Source organism: Salminus brasiliensis, chromosome 3, assembly GCF_030463535.1.
Source record: "Salminus brasiliensis chromosome 3, fSalBra1.hap2, whole genome shotgun sequence".
Lineage (NCBI taxonomy): Eukaryota > Metazoa > Chordata > Actinopteri > Characiformes > Bryconidae > Salminus > Salminus brasiliensis.
In genome coordinates this window covers 13,701,639-13,723,198 of record NC_132880.1, presented here as the reverse complement: position 1 = coordinate 13,723,198, position 21,560 = coordinate 13,701,639, and the positions used below count along the sequence as shown (strand labels likewise).

General features: G+C 38.7%; 17 non-coding genes across 17 annotated transcripts; all 17 read left to right on the top strand.

Moving 5' to 3' along the window:
- The first annotated feature begins 1,929 nt into the window (after positions 1-1,929).
- On the top strand, positions 1,930-2,001 carry trnac-gca (transfer RNA cysteine (anticodon GCA)). Its single transcript has one exon. It is a non-coding gene; the product is annotated as a tRNA-Cys (tRNA).
- Positions 2,002-3,159: 1,158 nt separating this feature from the next.
- trnac-gca (transfer RNA cysteine (anticodon GCA)) lies at positions 3,160-3,231 on the top strand. Its single transcript has one exon. It is a non-coding gene; the product is annotated as a tRNA-Cys (tRNA).
- A 1,608-nt stretch (positions 3,232-4,839) lies between these two features.
- trnac-gca (transfer RNA cysteine (anticodon GCA)) lies at positions 4,840-4,911 on the top strand. Its single transcript has one exon. It is a non-coding gene; the product is annotated as a tRNA-Cys (tRNA).
- A 1,607-nt stretch (positions 4,912-6,518) lies between these two features.
- On the top strand, positions 6,519-6,590 carry trnac-gca (transfer RNA cysteine (anticodon GCA)). Its single transcript has one exon. It is a non-coding gene; the product is annotated as a tRNA-Cys (tRNA).
- A 1,158-nt stretch (positions 6,591-7,748) lies between these two features.
- trnac-gca (transfer RNA cysteine (anticodon GCA)) lies at positions 7,749-7,820 on the top strand. Its single transcript has one exon. It is a non-coding gene; the product is annotated as a tRNA-Cys (tRNA).
- An 828-nt stretch (positions 7,821-8,648) lies between these two features.
- Positions 8,649-8,720, top strand: trnac-gca (transfer RNA cysteine (anticodon GCA)). Its single transcript has one exon. It is a non-coding gene; the product is annotated as a tRNA-Cys (tRNA).
- A 378-nt stretch (positions 8,721-9,098) lies between these two features.
- trnac-gca (transfer RNA cysteine (anticodon GCA)) lies at positions 9,099-9,170 on the top strand. Its single transcript has one exon. It is a non-coding gene; the product is annotated as a tRNA-Cys (tRNA).
- A 707-nt stretch (positions 9,171-9,877) lies between these two features.
- trnac-gca (transfer RNA cysteine (anticodon GCA)) lies at positions 9,878-9,949 on the top strand. The gene has a single exon. It is a non-coding gene; the product is annotated as a tRNA-Cys (tRNA).
- A 1,608-nt stretch (positions 9,950-11,557) lies between these two features.
- trnac-gca (transfer RNA cysteine (anticodon GCA)) lies at positions 11,558-11,629 on the top strand. The gene has a single exon. It is a non-coding gene; the product is annotated as a tRNA-Cys (tRNA).
- A 1,158-nt stretch (positions 11,630-12,787) lies between these two features.
- On the top strand, positions 12,788-12,859 carry trnac-gca (transfer RNA cysteine (anticodon GCA)). The gene has a single exon. It is a non-coding gene; the product is annotated as a tRNA-Cys (tRNA).
- An 828-nt stretch (positions 12,860-13,687) lies between these two features.
- trnac-gca (transfer RNA cysteine (anticodon GCA)) lies at positions 13,688-13,759 on the top strand. Its single transcript has one exon. It is a non-coding gene; the product is annotated as a tRNA-Cys (tRNA).
- Positions 13,760-14,917: 1,158 nt separating this feature from the next.
- Positions 14,918-14,989, top strand: trnac-gca (transfer RNA cysteine (anticodon GCA)). Its single transcript has one exon. It is a non-coding gene; the product is annotated as a tRNA-Cys (tRNA).
- A 1,607-nt stretch (positions 14,990-16,596) lies between these two features.
- trnac-gca (transfer RNA cysteine (anticodon GCA)) lies at positions 16,597-16,668 on the top strand. Its single transcript has one exon. It is a non-coding gene; the product is annotated as a tRNA-Cys (tRNA).
- Positions 16,669-18,275: 1,607 nt separating this feature from the next.
- Positions 18,276-18,347, top strand: trnac-gca (transfer RNA cysteine (anticodon GCA)). Its single transcript has one exon. It is a non-coding gene; the product is annotated as a tRNA-Cys (tRNA).
- Positions 18,348-19,505: 1,158 nt separating this feature from the next.
- trnac-gca (transfer RNA cysteine (anticodon GCA)) lies at positions 19,506-19,577 on the top strand. The gene has a single exon. It is a non-coding gene; the product is annotated as a tRNA-Cys (tRNA).
- Positions 19,578-20,735: 1,158 nt separating this feature from the next.
- On the top strand, positions 20,736-20,807 carry trnac-gca (transfer RNA cysteine (anticodon GCA)). Its single transcript has one exon. It is a non-coding gene; the product is annotated as a tRNA-Cys (tRNA).
- Positions 20,808-21,185: 378 nt separating this feature from the next.
- trnac-gca (transfer RNA cysteine (anticodon GCA)) lies at positions 21,186-21,257 on the top strand. Its single transcript has one exon. It is a non-coding gene; the product is annotated as a tRNA-Cys (tRNA).
- The last annotated feature ends 303 nt before the right edge of the window (positions 21,258-21,560 follow it).

Below are 21,560 nucleotides of genomic sequence, written 5' to 3'. Positions count from 1 at the left end.
AAAAATGGATACTTTTGCTTTCAGATTGGAAGAGACATTACAATTTTTTAAGTCAAATGCATGACACATATTGTTGTCTGAGCTTTCTGACATTTTTTACAGGCTGGTTGGAACAGCTCAGTGATAAAGTCTTTATCTGCAGATCAAGAGGCCCCCAATTCAAATGTGAGTTCCCTCTGAACAAAACATTTAAGGCCAGGTTTAAGAGTTTCAGATTTCTACACAATGTCATAAAATCTCAAGGCAAGTACATGAAGCCTACATATTTTGTTGAGGTGTGTGGTCAGTCTGCCTCTTTTTACTGTTATAGAGGTTTAACTCACTGATGAATTGCCCAGTGAAATACATATTTAAAGTAAGGTTTGAACTTTCCAATCAACTACATGAAGCTTAAGACCAATGAAGGCCAAGTTTGAAACTTTGAAATTTGAACAGCCAATGGCAAACTTTCAAGTCAAATACACCAAGCATGTTGTTGTGTGGGTGGCAGGTTTCTTTAATTTGCTGGGGTGGTAAAGCTGAGTGGTAGAGCATTTTACTGCTAAAGAAAAAGTCTCCCTTTCAATTATGTGTGTTCCCTGAGAAATATATATATTGATAGTTTTGATACTTTCAGAATTGAATTCACCATCACAAATTGTAAAGCCAACTAGATGTTTCCGAGTGTTGTTTGGGTTTCCTGCAAAGCTGTGCAACTGTGGGGGTATAGCTCAGTGGCAGAGCATTTGACTGCAGATCAAGAGGTCCCCAGTTCAAATCTGGGTGCCACCTGTGTGGTATAAAAATGGATACTTTTGCTATCAGATTGGAAGAGACATTACAATTTTTTAAGTCAAATGCATGACACATATTGTTGTCAAGTTTGAAACTTTGAAATTTGAACAGCCAATGGCAAACTTTCAAGTCAAATACACCAAGCATGTTGTTGTGTGGGTGGCAGGTTTCTTTAATTTGCTGGGGTGGTAAAGCTGAGTGGTAGAGCATTTTACTGCTAAAGAAAAAGTCTCCCTTTCAATTATGTGTGTTCCCTGAGAAATATATATATTGATAGTTTTGATACTTTCAGAATTGAATTCACCGTCACAAATTGTAAAGCCAACTAGATGTTTCCGAGTGTTGTTCGGGTTACCTGCAAAGCTGTGCAACTGTGGGGGTCTAGCTCAGTGGTAGAGCATTTGACTGCAGTTCAAGAGGTCCCCAGTTCAAATCTGGGTGACCCCTGTGGGGTATAAAAATGGATACTTTTGCTTTCAGATTGGAAGAGACATTACAATTTTTTAAGTCAAATGCATGACACATATTGTTGTCTGAGCTTTCTGACATTTTTTACAGGCTGGTTGGAACAGCTCAGTGATAAAGTCTTTATCTGCAGATCAAGAGGCCCCCAATTCAAATGTGAGTTCCCTCTGAACAAAACATTTAAGGCCAGGTTTAAGAGTTTCAGATTTCTACACAATGTCATAAAATCTCAAGGCAAGTACATGAAGCCTACATATTTTGTTGAGGTGTGTGGTCAGTCTGCCTCTTTTTACTGTTATAGAGGTTTAACTCACTGATGAATTGCCCAGTGAAATACATATTTAAAGTAAGGTTTGAACTTTCCAATCAACTACATGAAGCTTAAGGCCAATGAAGGCCAAGTTTGAAACTTTGAAATTTGAACAGCCAATGGCAAACTTTCAAGTCAAATACACCAAGCATGTTGTTGTGTGGGTGGCAGGTTTCTTTAATTTGCTGGGGTGGTAAAGCTGAGTGGTAGAGCATTTTACTGCTAAAGAAAAAGTCTCCCTTTCAATTATGTGTGTTCCCTGAGAAATATATATATTGATAGTTTTGATACTTTCAGAATTGAATTCACCATCACAAATTGTAAAGCCAACTAGATGTTTCCGAGTGTTGTTTGGGTTTCCTGCAAAGCTGTGCAACTGTGGGGGTATAGCTCAGTGGTAGAGCATTTGACTGCAGCTCAAGAGGTCCCCAGTTCAAATCTGGGTGCCCCCTGTGGGGTATAAAAATGGATACTTTTGCTTTCAGATTGGAAGAGACATTACAATTTTTTAAGTCAAATGCATGACACATATTGTTGTCAAGTTTGAAACTTTGAAATTTGAACAGCCAATGGCAAACTTTCAAGTCAAATACACCAAGCATGTTGTTGTGTGGGTGGCAGGTTTCTTTAATTTGCTGGGGTGGTAAAGCTGAGTGGTAGAGCATTTTACTGCTAAAGAAAAAGTCTCCCTTTCAATTATGTGTGTTCCCTGAGAAATATATATATTGATAGTTTTGATACTTTCAGAATTGAATTCACCGTCACAAATTGTAAAGCCAACTAGATGTTTCCGAGTGTTGTTCGGGTTACCTGCAAAGCTGTGCAACTGTGGGGGTCTAGCTCAGTGGTAGAGCATTTGACTGCAGATCAAGAGGTCCCCAGTTCAAATCTGGGTGACCCCTGTGGGGTATAAAAATGGATACTTTTGCTTTCAGATTGGAAGAGACATTACAATTTTTTAAGTCAAATGCATGACACATATTGTTGTCTGAGCTTTCTGACATTTTTTACAGGCTGGTTGGAACAGCTCAGTGATAAAGTCTTTATCTGCAGATCAAGAGGTCCCCAATTCAAATGTGAGTTCCCTCTGAACAAAACATTTAAGGCCAGGTTTAAGAGTTTCAGATTTCTACACAATGTCATAAAATCTCAAGGCAAGTACATGAAGCCTACATATTTTGTTGAGGTGTGTGGTCAGTCTGCCTCTTTTTACTGTTATAGAGGTTTAACTCACTGATGAATTGCCCAGTGAAATACATATTTAAAGTAAGGTTTGAACTTTCCAATCAACTACATGAAGCTTAAGGCCAATGAAGGCCAAGTTTGAAACTTTGAAATTTGAACAGCCAATGGCAAACTTTCAAGTCAAATACACCAAGCATGTTGTTGTGTGGGTGGCAGGTTTCTTTAATTTGCTGGGGTGGTAAAGCTGAGTGGTAGAGCATTTTACTGCTAAAGAAAAAGTCTCCCTTTCAATTATGTGTGTTCCCTGAGAAATATATATATTGATAGTTTTGATACTTTCAGAATTGAATTCACCATCACAAATTGTAAAGCCAACTAGATGTTTCCGAGTGTTGTTTGGGTTTCCTGCAAAGCTGTGCAACTGTGGGGGTATAGCTCAGTGGTAGAGCATTTGACTGCAGATCAAGAGGTCCCCAGTTCAAATCTGGGTGCCCCCTGTGTGGTATAAAAATGGATACTTTTGCTTTCAGATTGGAAGAGACATTACAATTTTTTAAGTCAAATGCATGACACATATTGTTGTCAAGTTCGAAACTTTGAAATTTGAACAGCCAATGGCAAACTTTCAAGTCAAATACACCAAGCATGTTGTTGTGTGGGTGGCAGGTTTCTTTAATTTGCTGGGGTGGTAAAGCTGAGTGGTAGAGCATTTTACTGCTAAAGAAAAAGTCTCCCTTTCAATTATGTGTGTTCCCTGAGAAATATATATATTGATAGTTTTGATACTTTCAGAATTGAATTCACCGTCACAAATTGTAAAGCCAACTAGATGTTTCCGAGTGTTGTTCGGGTTACCTGCAAAGCTGTGCAACTGTGGGGGTCTAGCTCAGTGGTAGAGCATTTGACTGCAGATCAAGAGGTCCCCAGTTCAAATCTGGGTGCCCCCTGTGGGGTATAAAAATGGATACTTTTGCTTTCAGATTGGAAGAGACATTACAATTTTTTAAGTCAAATGCATGACACATATTGTTGTCTGAGCTTTCTGACATTTTTTACAGGCTGGTTGGAACAGCTCAGTGATAAAGTCTTTATCTGCAGATCAAGAGGTCCCCAATTCAAATGTGAGTTCCCCCTGAACAAAACATTTAAGGCCAGGTTTAAGAGTTTCAGATTTCTACACAATGTCATAAAATCTCAAGGCAAGTACATGAAGCCTACATATTTTGTTGAGGTGTGTGGTCAGTCTGCCTCTTTTTACTGTTATAGAGGTTTAACTCACTGATGAATTGCCCAGTGAAATACATATTTAAAGTAAGGTTTGAACTTTCCAATCAACTACATGAAGCTTAAGGCCAATGAAGGCCAAGTTAGAAACTTTGAAATTTGAACAGCCAATGGCAAACTTTCAAGTCAAATACACCAAGCATGTTGTTGTGTGGGTGGCAGGTTTCTTTAATTTGCTGGGGTGGTAAAGCTGAGTGGTAGAGCATTTTACTGCTAAAGAAAAAGTCTCCCTTTCAATTATGTGTGTTCCCTGAGAAATATATATATTGATAGTTTTGATACTTTCAGAATTGAATTCACCATCACAAATTGTAAAGCCAACTAGATGTTTCCGAGTGTTGTTTGGGTTTCCTGCAAAGCTGTGCAACTGTGGGGGTATAGCTCAGTGGTAGAGCATTTGACTGCAGATCAAGAGGTAACCAGTTCAAATCTGGGTGCCCCCTGTGTGGTATAAAAATGGATACTTTTGCTTTCAGATTGGAAGAGACATTACAATTTTTTAAGTCAAATGCATGACACATATTGTTGTCAAGTTTGAAACTTTGAAATTTGAACAGCCAATGGCAAACTTTCAAGTCAAATACACCAAGCATGTTGTTGTGTGGGTGGCAGGTTTCTTTAATTTGCTGGGGTGGTAAAGCTGAGTGGTAGAGCATTTTACTGCTAAAGAAAAAGTCTCCCTTTCAATTATGTGTGTTCCCTGAGAAATATATATATTGATAGTTTTGATACTTTCAGAATTGAATTCACCATCACAAATTGTAAAGCCAACTAGATGTTTCCGAGTGTTGTTTGGGTTTCCTGCAAAGCTGTGCAACTGTGGGGGTATAGCTCAGTGGTAGAGCATTTGACTGCAGATCAAGAGGTCCCCAGTTCAAATCTGGGTGCCCCCTGTGTGGTATAAAAATGGATACTTTTGCTTTCAGATTGGAAGAGACATTACAATTTTTTAAGTCAAATGCATGACACATATTGTTGTCAAGTTTGAAACTTTGAAATTTGAACAGCCAATGGCAAACTTTCAAGTCAAATACACCAAGCATGTTGTTGTGTGGGTGGCAGGTTTCTTTAATTTGCTGGGGTGGTAAAGCTGAGTGGTAGAGCATTTTACTGCTAAAGAAAAGTCTCCCTTTCAATGATGTGTGTTCCCTGAGAAATATATATATTGATAGTTTTGATACTTTCAGAATTGAATTCACCGTCACAAATTGTAAAGCCAACTAGATGTTTCCGAGTGTTGTTCGGGTTACCTGCAAAGCTGTGCAACTGTGGGGGTCTAGCTCAGTGGTAGAGCATTTGACTGCAGATCAAGAGGTCCCCAGTTCAAATCTGGGTGCCCCCTGTGGGGTATAAAAATGGATACTTTTGCTTTCAGATTGGAAGAGACATTACAATTTTTTAAGTCAAATGCATGACACATATTGTTGTCTGAGCTTTCTGACATTTTTTACAGGCTGGTTGGAACAGCTCAGTGATAAAGTCTTTATCTGCAGATCAAGAGGTCCCCAATTCAAATGTGAGTTCCCCCTGAACAAAACATTTAAGGCCAGGTTTAAGAGTTTCAGATTTCTACACAATGTCATAAAATCTCAAGGCAAGTACATGAAGCCTACATATTTTGTTGAGGTGTGTGGTCAGTCTGCCTCTTTTTACTGTTATAGAGGTTTAACTCACTGATGAATTGCCCAGTGAAATACATATTTAAAGTAAGGTTTGAACTTTCCAATCAACTACATGAAGCTTAAGGCCAATGAAGGCCAAGTTAGAAACTTTGAAATTTGAACAGCCAATGGCAAACTTTCAAGTCAAATACACCAAGCATGTTGTTGTGTGGGTGGCAGGTTTCTTTAATTTGCTGGGGTGGTAAAGCTGAGTGGTAGAGCATTTTACTGCTAAAGAAAAAGTCTCCCTTTCAATTATGTGTGTTCCCTGAGAAATATATATATTGATAGTTTTGATACTTTCAGAATTGAATTCACCATCACAAATTGTAAAGCCAACTAGATGTTTCCGAGTGTTGTTTGGGTTTCCTGCAAAGCTGTGCAACTGTGGGGGTATAGCTCAGTGGTAGAGCATTTGACTGCAGATCAAGAGGTAACCAGTTCAAATCTGGGTGCCCCCTGTGTGGTATAAAAATGGATACTTTTGCTTTCAGATTGGAAGAGACATTACAATTTTTTAAGTCAAATGCATGACACATATTGTTGTCAAGTTTGAAACTTTGAAATTTGAACAGCCAATGGCAAACTTTCAAGTCAAATACACCAAGCATGTTGTTGTGTGGGTGGCAGGTTTCTTTAATTTGCTGGGGTGGTAAAGCTGAGTGGTAGAGCATTTTACTGCTAAAGAAAAAGTCTCCCTTTCAATTATGTGTGTTCCCTGAGAAATATATATATTGATAGTTTTGATACTTTCAGAATTGAATTCACCATCACAAATTGTAAAGCCAACTAGATGTTTCCGAGTGTTGTTTGGGTTTCCTGCAAAGCTGTGCAACTGTGGGGGTATAGCTCAGTGGTAGAGCATTTGACTGCAGATCAAGAGGTCCCCAGTTCAAATCTGGGTGCCCCCTGTGGGGTATAAAAATGGATACTTTTGCTTTCAGATTGGAAGAGACATTACAATTTTTTAAGTCAAATGCATGACACATATTGTTGTCAAGTTTGAAACTTTGAAATTTGAACAGCCAATGGCAAACTTTCAAGTCAAATACACCAAGCATGTTGTTGTGTGGGTGGCAGGTTTCTTTAATTTGCTGGGGTGGTAAAGCTGAGTGGTAGAGCATTTTACTGCTAAAGAAAAAGTCTCCCTTTCAATTATGTGTGTTCCCTGAGAAATATATATATTGATAGTTTTGATACTTTCAGAATTGAATTCACCGTCACAAATTGTAAAGCCAACTAGATGTTTCCGAGTGTTGTTCGGGTTACCTGCAAAGCTGTGCAACTGTGGGGGTATAGCTAAGTGGTAGAGCGTTTGACTGCAGATCAAGAGGTCCCCAGTTCAAATCTGGGTGCCCCCTGTGGGGTATAAAAATGGATACTTTTGCTTTCAGATTGGAAGAGACATTACAATTTTTTAAGTCAAATGCATGACACATATTGTTGTCTGAGCTTTCTGACATTTTTTACAGGCTGGTTGGAACAGCTCAGTGATAAAGTCTTTATCTGCAGATCAAGAGGTCCCCAATTCAAATGTGAGTTCCCCCTGAACAAAACATTTAAGGCCAGGTTTAAGAGTTTCAGATTTCTACACAATGTCATAAAATCTCAAGGCAAGTACATGAAGCCTACATATTTTGTTGAGGTGTGTGGTCAGTCTGCCTCTTTTTACTGTTATAGAGGTTTAACTCACTGATGAATTGCCCAGTGAAATACATATTTAAAGTAAGGTTTGAACTTTCCAATCAACTACATGAAGCTTAAGGCCAATGAAGGCCAAGTTTGAAACTTTGAAATTTGAACAGCCAATGGCAAACTTTCAAGTCAAATACACCAAGCATGTTGTTGTGTGGGTGGCAGGTTTCTTTAATTTGCTGGGGTGGTAAAGCTGAGTGGTAGAGCATTTTACTGCTAAAGAAAAAGTCTCCCTTTCAATTATGTGTGTTCCCTGAGAAATATATATATTGATAGTTTTGATACTTTCAGAATTGAATTCACCATCACAAATTGTAAAGCCAACTAGATGTTTCCGAGTGTTGTTTGGGTTTCCTGCAAAGCTGTGCAACTGTGGGGGTATAGCTCAGTGGTAGAGCATTTGACTGCAGATCAAGAGGTCCCCAGTTCAAATCTGGGTGCCTCCTGTGGGGTATAAAAATGGATACTTTTGCTTTCAGATTGGAAGAGACATTACAATTTTTTAAGTCAAATGCATGACACATATTGTTGTCAAGTTTGAAACTTTGAAATTTGAACAGCCAATGGCAAACTTTCAAGTCAAATACACAAAGCATGTTGTTGTGTGGGTGGCAGGTTTCTTTAATTTGCTGGGGTGGTAAAGCTGAGTGGTAGAGCATTTTACTGCTAAAGAAAAAGTCTCCCTTTCAATTATGTGTGTTCCCTGAGAAATATATATATTGATAGTTTTGATACTTTCAGAATTGAATTCACCATCACAAATTGTAAAGCCAACTAGATGTTTCCGAGTGTTGTTTGGGTTTCCTGCAAAGCTGTGCAACTGTGGGGGTATAGCTCAGTGGTAGAGCATTTGACTGCAGATCAAGAGGTAACCAGTTCAAATCTGGGTGCCCCCTGTGTGGTATAAAAATGGATACTTTTGCTTTCAGATTGGAAGAGACATTACAATTTTTTAAGTCAAATGCATGACACATATTGTTGTCAAGTTTGAAACTTTGAAATTTGAACAGCCAATGGCAAACTTTCAAGTCAAATACACCAAGCATGTTGTTGTGTGGGTGGCAGGTTTCTTTAATTTGCTGGGGTGGTAAAGCTGAGTGGTAGAGCATTTTACTGCTAAAGAAAAAGTCTCCCTTTCAATGATGTGTGTTCCCTGAGAAATATATATATTGATAGTTTTGATACTTTCAGAATTGAATTCACCATCACAAATTGTAAAGCCAACTAGATGTTTCCGAGTGTTGTTTGGGTTTCCTGCAAAGCTGTGCAACTGTGGGGGTATAGCTCAGTGGTAGAGCATTTGACTGCAGATCAAGAGGTCCCCAGTTCAAATCTGGGTGCCCCCTGTGTGGTATAAAAATGGATACTTTTGCTTTCAGATTGGAAGAGACATTACAATTTTTTAAGTCAAATGCATGACACATATTGTTGTCAAGTTTGAAACTTTGAAATTTGAACAGCCAATGGCAAACTTTCAAGTCAAATACACCAAGCATGTTGTTGTGTGGGTGGCAGGTTTCTTTAATTTGCTGGGGTGGTAAAGCTGAGTGGTAGAGCATTTTACTGCTAAAGAAAAAGTCTCCCTTTCAATTATGTGTGTTCCCTGAGAAATATATATATTGATAGTTTTGATACTTTCAGAACTGAATTCACCGTCACAAATTGTAAAGCCAACTAGATGTTTCCGAGTGTTGTTTGGGTTTCCTGCAAAGCTGTGCAACTGTGGGGGTCTAGCTCAGTGGTAGAGCGTTTGACTGCAGATCAAGAGGTCCCCAGTTCAAATCTGGGTGCCCCCTGTGGGGTATAAAAATGGATACTTTTGCTTTCAGATTGGAAGAGACATTACAATTTTTTAAGTCAAATGCATGACACATATTGTTGTCTGAGCTTTCTGACATTTTTTACAGGCTGGTTGGAACAGCTCAGTGATAAAGTCTTTATCTGCAGATCAAGAGGTCCCCAATTCAAATGTGAGTTCCCCCTGAACAAACATTTAAGGCCAGGTTTAAGAGTTTCAGATTTCTACACAATGTCATAAAATCTCAAGGCAAGTACATGAAGCCTACATATTTTGTTGAGGTGTGTGGTCAGTCTGCCTCTTTTTACTGTTATAGAGGTTTAACTCACTGATGAATTGCCCAGTGAAATACATATTTAAAGTAAGGTTTGAACTTTCCAATCAACTACATGAAGCTTAAGGCCAATGAAGGCCAAGTTAGAAACTTTGAAATTTGAACAGCCAATGGCAAACTTTCAAGTCAAATACACCAAGCATGTTGTTGTGTGGGTGGCAGGTTTCTTTAATTTGCTGGGGTGGTAAAGCTGAGTGGTAGAGCATTTTACTGCTAAAGAAAAAGTCTCCCTTTCAATTATGTGTGTTCCCTGAGAAATATATATATTGATAGTTTTGATACTTTCAGAATTGAATTCACCATCACAAATTGTAAAGCCAACTAGATGTTTCCGAGTGTTGTTTGGGTTTCCTGCAAAGCTGTGCAACTGTGGGGGTATAGCTCAGTGGTAGAGCATTTGACTGCAGATCAAGAGGTCCCCAGTTCAAATCTGGGTGCCTCCTGTGGGGTATAAAAATGGATACTTTTGCTTTCAGATTGGAAGAGACATTACAATTTTTTAAGTCAAATGCATGACACATATTGTTGTCAAGTTTGAAACTTTGAAATTTGAACAGCCAATGGCAAACTTTCAAGTCAAATACACAAAGCATGTTGTTGTGTGGGTGGCAGGTTTCTTTAATTTGCTGGGGTGGTAAAGCTGAGTGGTAGAGCATTTTACTGCTAAAGAAAAAGTCTCCCTTTCAATTATGTGTGTTCCCAGAGAAATATATATATTGATAGTTTTGATACTTTCAGAATTGAATTCACCATCACAAATTGTAAAGCCAACTAGATGTTTCCGAGTGTTGTTTGGGTTTCCTGCAAAGCTGTGCAACTGTGGGGGTCTAGCTCAGTGGTAGAGCATTTGACTGCAGATCAAGAGGTCCCCAGTTCAAATCTGGGTGCCCCCTGTGTGGTATAAAAATGGATACTTTTGCTTTCAGATTGGAAGAGACATTACAATTTTTTAAGTCAAATGCATGACACATATTGTTGTCTGAGCTTTCTGACATTTTTTACAGGCTGGTTGGAACAGCTCAGTGATAAAGTCTTTATCTGCAGATCAAGAGGTCCCCAATTCAAATGTGAGTTCCCTCTGAACAAAACATTTAAGGCCAGGTTTAAGAGTTTCAGATTTCTACACAATGTCATAAAATCTCAAGGCAAGTACATGAAGCCTACATATTTTGTTGAGGTGTGTGGTCAGTCTGCCTCTTTTTACTGTTATAGAGGTTTAACTCGCTGATGAATTGCCCAGTGAAATACATATTTAAAGTAAGGTTTGAACTTTCCAATCAACTACATGAAGCTTAAGGCCAATGAAGGCCAAGTTTGAAACTTTGAAATTTGAACAGCCAATGGCAAACTTTCAAGTCAAATACACCAAGCATGTTGTTGTGTGGGTGGCAGGTTTCTTTAATTTGCTGGGGTGGTAAAGCTGAGTGGTAGAGCATTTTACTGCTAAAGAAAAAGTCTCCCTTTCAATTATGTGTGTTCCCTGAGAAATATATATATTGATAGTTTTGATACTTTCAGAATTGAATTCACCATCACAAATTGTAAAGCCAACTAGATGTTTCCGAGTGTTGTTTGGGTTTCCTGCAAAGCTGTGCAACTGTGGGGGTCTAGCTCAGTGGTAGAGCATTTGACTGCAGATCAAGAGGTCCCCAGTTCAAATCTGGGTGCCCCCTGTGTGGTATAAAAATGGATACTTTTGCTTTCAGATTGGAAGAGACATTACAATTTTTTAAGTCAAATGCATGACACATATTGTTGTCAAGTTTGAAACTTTGAAATTTGAACAGCCAATGGCAAACTTTCAAGTCAAATACACCAAGCATGTTGTTGTGTGGGTGGCAGGTTTCTTTAATTTGCTGGGGTGGTAAAGCTGAGTGGTAGAGCATTTTACTGCTAAAGAAAAAGTCTCCCTTTCAATTATGTGTGTTCCCTGAGAAATATATATATTGATAGTTTTGATACTTTCAGAATTGAATTCACCGTCACAAATTGTAAAGCCAACTAGATGTTTCCGAGTGTTGTTTGGGTTTCCTGCAAAGCTGTGCAACTGTGGGGGTATAGCTCAGTGGTAGAGCATTTGACTGCAGATCAAGAGGTCCCCAGTTCAAATCTGGGTGCCTCCTGTGGGGTATAAAAATGGATACTTTTGCTTTCAGATTGGAAGAGACATTACAATTTTTTAAGTCAAATGCATGACACATATTGTTGTCAAGTTTGAAACTTTGAAATTTGAACAGCCAATGGCAAAGTTTCAAGTCAAATACACAAAGCATGTTGTTGTGTGGGTGGCAGGTTTCTTTAATTTGCTGGGGTGGTAAAGCTGAGTGGTAGAGCATTTTACTGCTAAAGAAAAAGTCTCCCTTTCAATTATGTGTGTTCCCTGAGAAATATATATATTGATAGTTTTGATACTTTCAGAATTGAATTCACCATCACAAATTGTAAAGCCAACTAGATGTTTCCGAGTGTTGTTTGGGTTTCCTGCAAAGCTGTGCAACTGTGGGGGTCTAGCTCAGTGGTAGAGCATTTGACTGCAGATCAAGAGGTCCCCTGTTCAAATCTGGGTGCCCCCTGTGTGGTATAAAAATGGATACTTTTGCTTTTAGATTGGAAGAGACATTACAATTTTTTAAGTCAAATGCATGACACATATTGTTGTCTGAGCTTTCTGACATTTTTTACAGGCTGGTTGGAACAGCTCAGTGATAAAGTCTTTATCTGCAGATCAAGAGGTCCCCAATTCAAATGTGAGTTCCCCCTGAACAAAACATTTAAGGCCAGGTTTAAGAGTTTCAGATTTCTACACAATGTCATAAAATCTCAAGGCAAGTACATGAAGCCTACATATTTTGTTGAGGTGTGTGGTCAGTCTGCCTCTTTTTACTGTTATAGAGGTTTAACTCACTGATGAATTGCCCAGTGAAATACATATTTAAAGTAAGGTTTGAACTTTCCAATCAACTACATGAAGCTTAAGGCCAATGAAGGCCAAGTTTGAAACTTTGAAATTTGAACAGCCAATGGCAAACTTTCAAGTCAAATACACCAAGCATGTTGTTGTGTGGGTGGCAGGTTTCTTTAATTTGCTGGGGTGGTAAAGCTGAGTGGTAGAGCATTTTACTGCTAAAGAAAAAGTCTCCCTTTCAATTATGTGTGTTCCCTGAGAAATATATATATTGATAGTTTTGATACTTTCAGAATTGAATTCACCATCACAAATTGTAAAGCCAACTAGATGTTTCCGAGTGTTGTTTGGGTTTCCTGCAAAGCTGTGCAACTGTGGGGGTATAGCTCAGTGGTAGAGCATTTGACTGCAGATCAAGAGGTCCCCAGTTCAAATCTGGGTGCCCCCTGTGGGGTATAAAAATGGATACTTTTGCTTTCAGATTGGAAGAGACATTACAATTTTTTAAGTCAAATGCATGACACATATTGTTGTCAAGTTTGAAACTTTGAAATTTGAACAGCCAATGGCAAACTTTCAAGTCAAATACACCAAGCATGTTGTTGTGTGGGTGGCAGGTTTCTTTAATTTGCTGGGGTGGTAAAGCTGAGTGGTAGAGCATTTTACTGCTAAAGAAAAAGTCTCCCTTTCAATTATGTGTGTTCCCTGAGAAATATATATATTGATAGTTTTGATACTTTCAGAATTGAATTCACCATCACAAATTGTAAAGCCAACTAGATGTTTCCGAGTGTTGTTTGGGTTTCCTGCAAAGCTGTGCAACTGTGGGGGTCTAGCTCAGTGGTAGAGCATTTGACTGCAGATCAAGAGGTCCCCAGTTCAAATCTGGGTGCCCCCTGTGTGGTATAAAAATGGATACTTTTGCTTTCAGATTGGAAGAGACATTACAATTTTTTAAGTCAAATGCATGACACATATTGTTGTCAAGTTTGAAACTTTGAAATTTGAACAGCCAATGGCAAACTTTCAAGTCAAATACACCAAGCATGTTGTTGTGTGGGTGGCAGGTTTCTTTAATTTGCTGGGGTGGTAAAGCTGAGTGGTAGAGCATTTTACTGCTAAAGAAAAAGTCTCCCTTTCAATTATGTGTGTTCCCTGAGAAATATATATATTGATAGTTTTGATACTTTCAGAATTGAATTCACCGTCACAAATTGTAAAGCCAACTAGATGTTTCCGAGTGTTGTTTGGGTTTCCTGCAAAGCTGTGCAACTGTGGGGGTATAGCTCAGTGGTAGAGCATTTGACTGCAGATCAAGAGGTCCCCAGTTCAAATCTGGGTGCCTCCTGTGGGGTATAAAAATGGATACTTTTGCTTTCAGATTGGAAGAGACATTACAATTTTTTAAATCAAATGCATGACACATATTGTTGTCAAGTTTGAAACTTTGAAATTTGAACAGCCAATGGCAAAGTTTCAAGTCAAATACACAAAGCATGTTGTTGTGTGGGTGGCAGGTTTCTTTAATTTGCTGGGGTGGTAAAGCTGAGTGGTAGAGCATTTTACTGCTAAAGAAAAAGTCTCCCTTTCAATTATGTGTGTTCCCTGAGAAATATATATATTGATAGTTTTGATACTTTCAGAATTGAATTCACCATCACAAATTGTAAAGCCAACTAGATGTTTCCGAGTGTTGTTTGGGTTTCCTGCAAAGCTGCGCAACTGTGGGGGTCTAGCTCAGTGGTAGAGCATTTGACTGCAGATCAAGAGGTCCCCTGTTCAAATCTGGGTGCCCCCTGTGTGGTATAAAAATGGATACTTTTGCTTTTAGATTGGAAGAGACATTACAATTTTTTAAGTCAAATGCATGACACATATTGTTGTCTGAGCTTTCTGACATTTTTTACAGGCTGGTTGGAACAGCTCAGTGATAAAGTCTTTATCTGCAGATCAAGAGGTCCCCAATTCAAATGTGAGTTCCCCCTGAACAAAACATTTAAGGCCAGGTTTAAGAGTTTCAGATTTCTACACAATGTCATAAAATCTCAAGGCAAGTACATGAAGCCTACATATTTTGTTGAGGTGTGTGGTCAGTCTGCCTCTTTTTACTGTTATAGAGGTTTAACTCACTGATGAATTGCCCAGTGAAATACATATTTAAAGTAAGGTTTGAACTTTCCAATCAACTACATGAAGCTTAAGGCCAATGAAGGCCAAGTTTGAAACTTTGAAATTTGAACAGCCAATGGCAAACTTTCAAGTCAAATACACCAAGCATGTTGTTGTGTGGGTGGCAGGTTTCTTTAATTTGCTGGGGTGGTAAAGCTGAGTGGTAGAGCATTTTACTGCTAAAGAAAAAGTCTCCCTTTCAATTATGTGTGTTCCCTGAGAAATATATATATTGATAGTTTTGATACTTTCAGAATTGAATTCACCATCACAAATTGTAAAGCCAACTAGATGTTTCCGAGTGTTGTTTGGGTTTCCTGCAAAGCTGTGCAACTGTGGGGGTATAGCTCAGTGGTAGAGCATTTGACTGCAGATCAAGAGGTCCCCAGTTCAAATCTGGGTGCCCCCTGTGGGGTATAAAAATGGATACTTTTGCTTTCAGATTGGAAGAGACATTACAATTTTTTAAGTCAAATGCATGACACATATTGTTGTCAAGTTTGAAACTTTGAAATTTGAACAGCCAATGGCAAACTTTCAAGTCAAATATACAAAGCATGTTGTTGTGTTGGTGGCAGGTTTCTTTAATTTGCTGGGGTGGTAAAGCTGAGTGGTAGAGCATTTTACTGCTAAAGAAAAAGTCTCCCTTTCAATTATGTGTGTTCCCTGAGAAATATATATATTGATAGTTTTGATACTTTCAGAATTGAATTCACCATCACAAATTGTAAAGCCAACTAGATGTTTCCGAGTGTTGTTTGGGTTTCCTGCAAAGCTGTGCAACTGTGGGGGTCTAGCTCAGTGGTAGAGCATTTGACTGCAGATCAAGAGGTCCCCAGTTCAAATGTGGGTGCCCCCTGTGTGGTAAAAAATGGATACTTTTGCTTTCAGATTGGAAGAGACATTACAATTTTTTAAGTCAAATGCATGACACATATTGTTGTCAAGTTTGAAACTTTGAAATTTGAACAGCCAATGGCAAACTTTCAAGTCAAATACACAAAGCATGTTGTTGTGTGGGTGGCAGGTTTCTTTAATTTGCTGGGGTGGTAAAGCTGAGTGGTAGAGCATTTTACTGCTAAAGAAAAAGTCTCCCTTTCAATTATGTGTGTTCCCTGAGAAATATATATATTGATAGTTTTGATACTTTCAGAATTGAATTCACCATCACAAATTGTAAAGCCAACTAGATGTTTCCGAGTGTTGTTTGGGTTTCCTGCAAAGCTGTGCAACTGTGGGGGTCTAGCTCAGTGGTAGAGCATTTGACTGCAGATCAAGAGGTCCCCTGTTCAAATCTGGGTGCCCCCTGTGTGGTATAAAAATGGATACATTTGCTTTTAGATTGGAAGAGACATTACAATTTTTTAAGTCAAATGCATGACACATATTGTTGTCTGAGCTTTCTGACATTTTTTACAGGCTGGTTGGAACAGCTCAGTGATAAAGTCTTTATCTGCAGATCAAGAGGTCCCCAATTCAAATGTGAGTTCCCCCTGAACAAAACATTTAAGGCCAGGTTTAAGAGTTTCAGATTTCTACACAATGTCATAAAATCTCAAGGCAAGTACATGAAGCCTACATATTTTGTTGAGGTGTGTGGTCAGTCTGCCTCTTTTTACTGTTATAGAGGTTTAACTCACTGATGAATTGCCCAGTGAAATACATATTTAAAGTAAGGTTTGAACTTTCCAATCAACTACATGAAGCTTAAGGCCAATGAAGGCCAAGTTTGAAACTTTGAAATTTGAACAGCCAATGGCAAACTTTCAAGTCAAATACACCAAGCATGTTGTTGTGTGGGTGGCAGGTTTCTTTAATTTGCTGGGGTGGTAAAGCTGAGTGGTAGAGCATTTTACTGCTAAAGAAAAAGTCTCCCTTTCAATTATGTGTGTTCCCTGAGAAATATATATATTGATAGTTTTGATACTTTCAGAATTGAATTCACCATCACAAATTGTAAAGCCAACTAGATGTTTCCGAGTGTTGTTTGGGTTTCCTGCAAAGCTGTGCAACTGTGGGGGTATAGCTCAGTGGTAGAGCATTTGACTGCAGATCAAGAGGTCCCCAGTTCAAATCTGGGTGCCCCCTGTGGGGTATAAAAATGGATACTTTTGCTTTCAGATTGGAAGAGACATTACAATTTTTTAAGTCAAATGCATGACACATATTGTTGTCAAGTTTGAAACTTTGAAATTTGAACAGCCAATGGCAAACTTTCAAGTCAAATATACAAAGCATGTTGTTGTGTTGGTGGCAGGTTTCTTTAATTTGCTGGGGTGGTAAAGCTGAGTGGTAGAGCATTTTACTGCTAAAGAAAAAGTCTCCCTTTCAATTATGTGTGTTCCCTGAGAAATATATATATTGATAGTTTTGATACTTTCAGAATTGAATTCACCATCACAAATTGTAAAGCCAACTAGATGTTTCCGAGTGTTGTTTGGGTTTCCTGCAAAGCTGTGCAACTGTGGGGGTCTAGCTCAGTGGTAGAGCATTTGACTGCAGATCAAGAGGTCCCCAGTTCAAATCTGGGTGCCCCCTGTGTGGTAAAAAATGAATACTTTTGCTTTCAGATTGGAAGAGACATTACAATTTTTTAAGTCAAATGCATGACACATATTGTTGTCAAGTTTGAAACTTTGAAATTTGAACAGCCAATGGCAAACTTTCAAGTCAAATACACCAAGCATGTTGTTGTGTGGGTGGCAGGTTTCTTTAATTTGCTGGGGTGGTAAAGCTGAGTGGTAGAGCATTTTACTGCTAAAGAAAAAGTCTCCCTTTCAATTATGTGTGTTCCCTGAGAAATATATATATTGATAGTTTTGATACTTTCAGAATTGAATTCACCGTCACAAATTGTAAAGCCAACTAGATGTTTCCGAGTGTTGTTCGGGTTACCTGCAAAGCTGTGCAACTGTGGGGGTCTAGCTCAGTGGTAGAGCATTTGACTGCAGATCAAGAGGTCCCCAGTTCAAATCTGGGTGCCCCCTGTGGGGTATAAAAATGGATACTTTTGCTTTCAGATTGGAAGAGACATTACAATTTTTTAAGTCAAATGCATGACACATATTGTTGTCTGAGCTTTCTGACATTTTTTACAGGCTGGTTGGAACAGCTCAGTGATAAAGTCTTTATCTGCAGATCAAGAGGTCCCCAATTCAAATGTGAGTTCCCTCTGAACAAAACATTTAAGGCCAGGTTTAAGAGTTTCAGATTTCTACACAATGTCATAAAATCTCAAGGCAAGTACATGAAGCCTACATATTTTGTTGAGGTGTGTGGTCAGTCTGCCTCTTTTTACTGTTATAGAGGTTTAACTCACTGATGAATTGCCCAGTGAAATACATATTTAAAGTAAGGTTTGAACTTTCCAATCAACTACATGAAGCTTAAGGCCAATGAAGGCCAAGTTTGAAACTTTGAAATTTGAACAGCCAATGGCAAACTTTCAAGTCAAATACACCAAGCATGTTGTTGTGTGGGTGGCAGGTTTCTTTAATTTGCTGGGGTGGTAAAGCTGAGTGGTAGAGCATTTTACTGCTAAAGAAAAAGTCTCCCTTTCAATTATGTGTGTTCCCTGAGAAATATATATATTGATAGTTTTGATACTTTCAGAATTGAATTCACCATCACAAATTGTAAAGCCAACTAGATGTTTCCGAGTGTTGTTTGGGTTTCCTGCAAAGCTGTGCAACTGTGGGGGTATAGCTCAGTGGTAGAGCATTTGACTGCAGATCAAGAGGTCCCCAGTTCAAATCTGGGTGCCCCCTGTGGGGTATAACAATGGATACTTTTGCTTTCAGATTGGAAGAGACATTACAATTTTTTAAGTCAAATGCATGACACATATTGTTGTCAAGTTTGAAACTTTGAAATTTGAACAGCCAATGGCAAACTTTCAAGTCAAATACACCAAGCATGTTGTTGTGTGGGTGGCAGGTTTCTTTAATTTGCTGGGGTGGTAAAGCTGAGTGGTAGAGCATTTTACTGCTAAAGAAAAAGTCTCCCTTTCAATTATGTGTGTTCCCTGAGAAATATATATATTGATAGTTTTGATACTTTCAGAATTGAATTCACCATCACAAATTGTAAAGCCAACTAGATGTTTCCGAGTGTTGTATGGGTTTCCTGCAAAGCTGCGCAACTGTCGGGGTCTAGCTCAGTGGTAGAGCATTTGACTGCAGATCAAGAGGTCCCCAGTTCAAATCTGGGTGCTCCCTGTGGGGTATAAAAATGGATACTTTTGCTTTCAGATTGGAAGAGACATTACAATTTTTTAAGTCAAATGCATGACACATATTGTTGTCTGAGCTTTCTGACATTTTTTACAGGCTGGTTGGAACAGCTCAGTGATAAAGTCTTTATCTGCAGATCAAGAGGTCCCCAATTCAAATGTGAGTTCCCCCTGAACAAAACATTTAAGGCCAGGTTTAAGAGTTTCAGATTTCTACACAATGTCATAAAATCTCAAGGCAAGTACATGAAGCCTACATATTTTGTTGAGGTGTGTGGTCAGTCTGCCTCTTTTTACTGTTATAGAGGTTTAACTCACTGATGAATTGCCCAGTGAAATACATATTTAAAGTAAGTTTTGAACTTTCCAATCAACTACATGAAGCTTAAGGCCAATGAAGGCCAAGTTAGAAACTTTGAAATTTGAACAGCCAATGGCAAACTTTCAAGTCAAATACACAAAGCATGTTGTTGTGTGGGTGGCAGGTTTCTTTAATTTGCTGGGGTGGTAAAGCTGAGTGGTAGAGCATTTTACTGCTAAAGAAAAAGTCTCCCTTTCAATTATGTGTGTTCCCTGAGAAATATATATATTGATAGTTTTGATACTTTCAGAATTGAATTCACCATCACAAATTGTAAAGCCAACTAGATGTTTCCGAGTGTTGTTTGGGTTTCCTGCAAAGCTGTGCAACTGTGGGGGTATAGCTCAGTGGTAGAGCATTTGACTGCAGATCAAGAGGTCCCCAGTTCAAATCTGGGTGCCCCCTGTGTGGTATAAAAATGGATACTTTTGCTTTCAGATTGGAAGAGACATTACAATTTTTTAAGTCAAATGCATGACACATATTGTTGTCAAGTTTGAAACTTTGAAATTTGAACAGCCAATGGCAAACTTTCAAGTCAAATACACCAAGCATGTTGTTGTGTGGGTGGCAGGTTTCTTTAATTTGCTGGGGTGGTAAAGCTGAGTGGTAGAGCATTTTACTGCTAAAGAAAAAGTCTCCCTTTCAATTATGTGTGTTCCCTGAGAAATATATATATTGATAGTTTTGATACTTTCAGAATTGAATTCACCATCACAAATTGTAAAGCCAACTAGATGTTTCCGAGTGTTGTATGGGTTTCCTGCAAAGCTGCGCAACTGTTGGGGTCTAGCTCAGTGGTAGAGCATTTGACTGCAGATCAAGAGGTCCCCAGTTCAAATCTGGGTGCCCCCTGTGGGGTATGAAAATGGATACTTTTGCTTTCAGATTGGAAGAGACATTACAATTTTTTAAGTCAAATGCATGACACATATTGTTGTCTGAGCTTTCTGACATTTTTTACAGGCTGGTTGGAACAGCTCAGTGATAAAGTCTTTATCTGCAGATCAAGAGGTCCCCAATTCAAATGTGAGTTCCCCCTGAACAAAACATTTAAGGCCAGGTTTAAGAGTTTCAGATTTCTACACAATGTCATAAAATCTCAAGGCAAGTACATGAAGCCTACATATTTTGTTGAGGTGTGTGGTCAGTCTGCCTCTTTTTACTGTTATAGAGGTTTAACTCACTGATGAATTGCCCAGTGAAATACATATTTAAAGTAAGTTTTGAACTTTCCAATCAACTACATGAAGCTTAAGGCCAATGAAGGCCAAGTTAGAAACTTTGAAATTTGAACAGCCAATGGCAAACTTTCAAGTCAAATACACCAAGCATGTTGTTGTGTGGGTGGCAGGTTTCTTTAATTTGCTGGGGTGGTAAAGCTGAGTGGTAGAGCATTTTACTGCTAAAGAAAAAGTCTCCCTTTCAATGATGTGTGTTCCCTGAGAAATATATATATTGATAGTTTTGATACTTTCAGAATTGAATTCACCATCACAAATTGTAAAGCCAACTAGATGTTTCCGAGTGTTGTTTGGGTTTCCTGCAAAGCTGTGCAACTGTGGGGGTATAGCTCAGTGGTAGAGCATTTGACTGCAGATCAAGAGGTCCCCAGTTCAAATCTGGGTGCCCCCTGTGTGGTATAAAAATGGATACTTTTGCTTTCAGATTGGAAGAGACATTACAATTTTTTAAGTCAAATGCATGACACATATTGTTGTCAAGTTTGAAACATTGAAATTTGAACAGCCAATGGCAAACTTTCAAGTCAAATACACCAAGCATGTTGTTGTGTGGGTGGCAGGTTTCTTTAATTTGCTGGGGTGGTAAAGCTGAGTGGTAGAGCATTTTACTGCTAAAGAAAAAGTCTCCCTTTCAATTATGTGTGTTCCCTGAGAAATATATATATTGATAGTTTTGATACTTTCAGAATTGAATTCACCATCACAAATTGTAAAGCCAACTAGATGTTTCCGAGTGTTGTTTGGGTTTCCTGCAAATCTGTGCAACTGTGGGGGTATAGCTCAGTGGTAGAGCATTTGACTGCAGATCAAGAGGTCCCCAGTTCAAATCTGGGTGCCCCCTGTGTGTATAAAAATGGATACTTTTGCTTTCAGATTGGAAGAGACATTACAATTTTTTAAGTCAAATGCATGACACATATTGTTGTCTGAGCTTTCTGACATTTTTTACAAGCTGGTTGGAACAGCTCAGTGATAAAGTCTTTATCTGCAGATCAAGAGGTCCCCAATTCAAATGTGAGTTCCCCCTGAACAAAACATTTAAGGCCAGGTTTAAGAGTTTCAGATTTCTACACAATGTCATAAAATCTCAAGGCAAGTACATGAAGCCTACATATTTTGTTGAGGTGTGTGGTCAGTCTGCCTC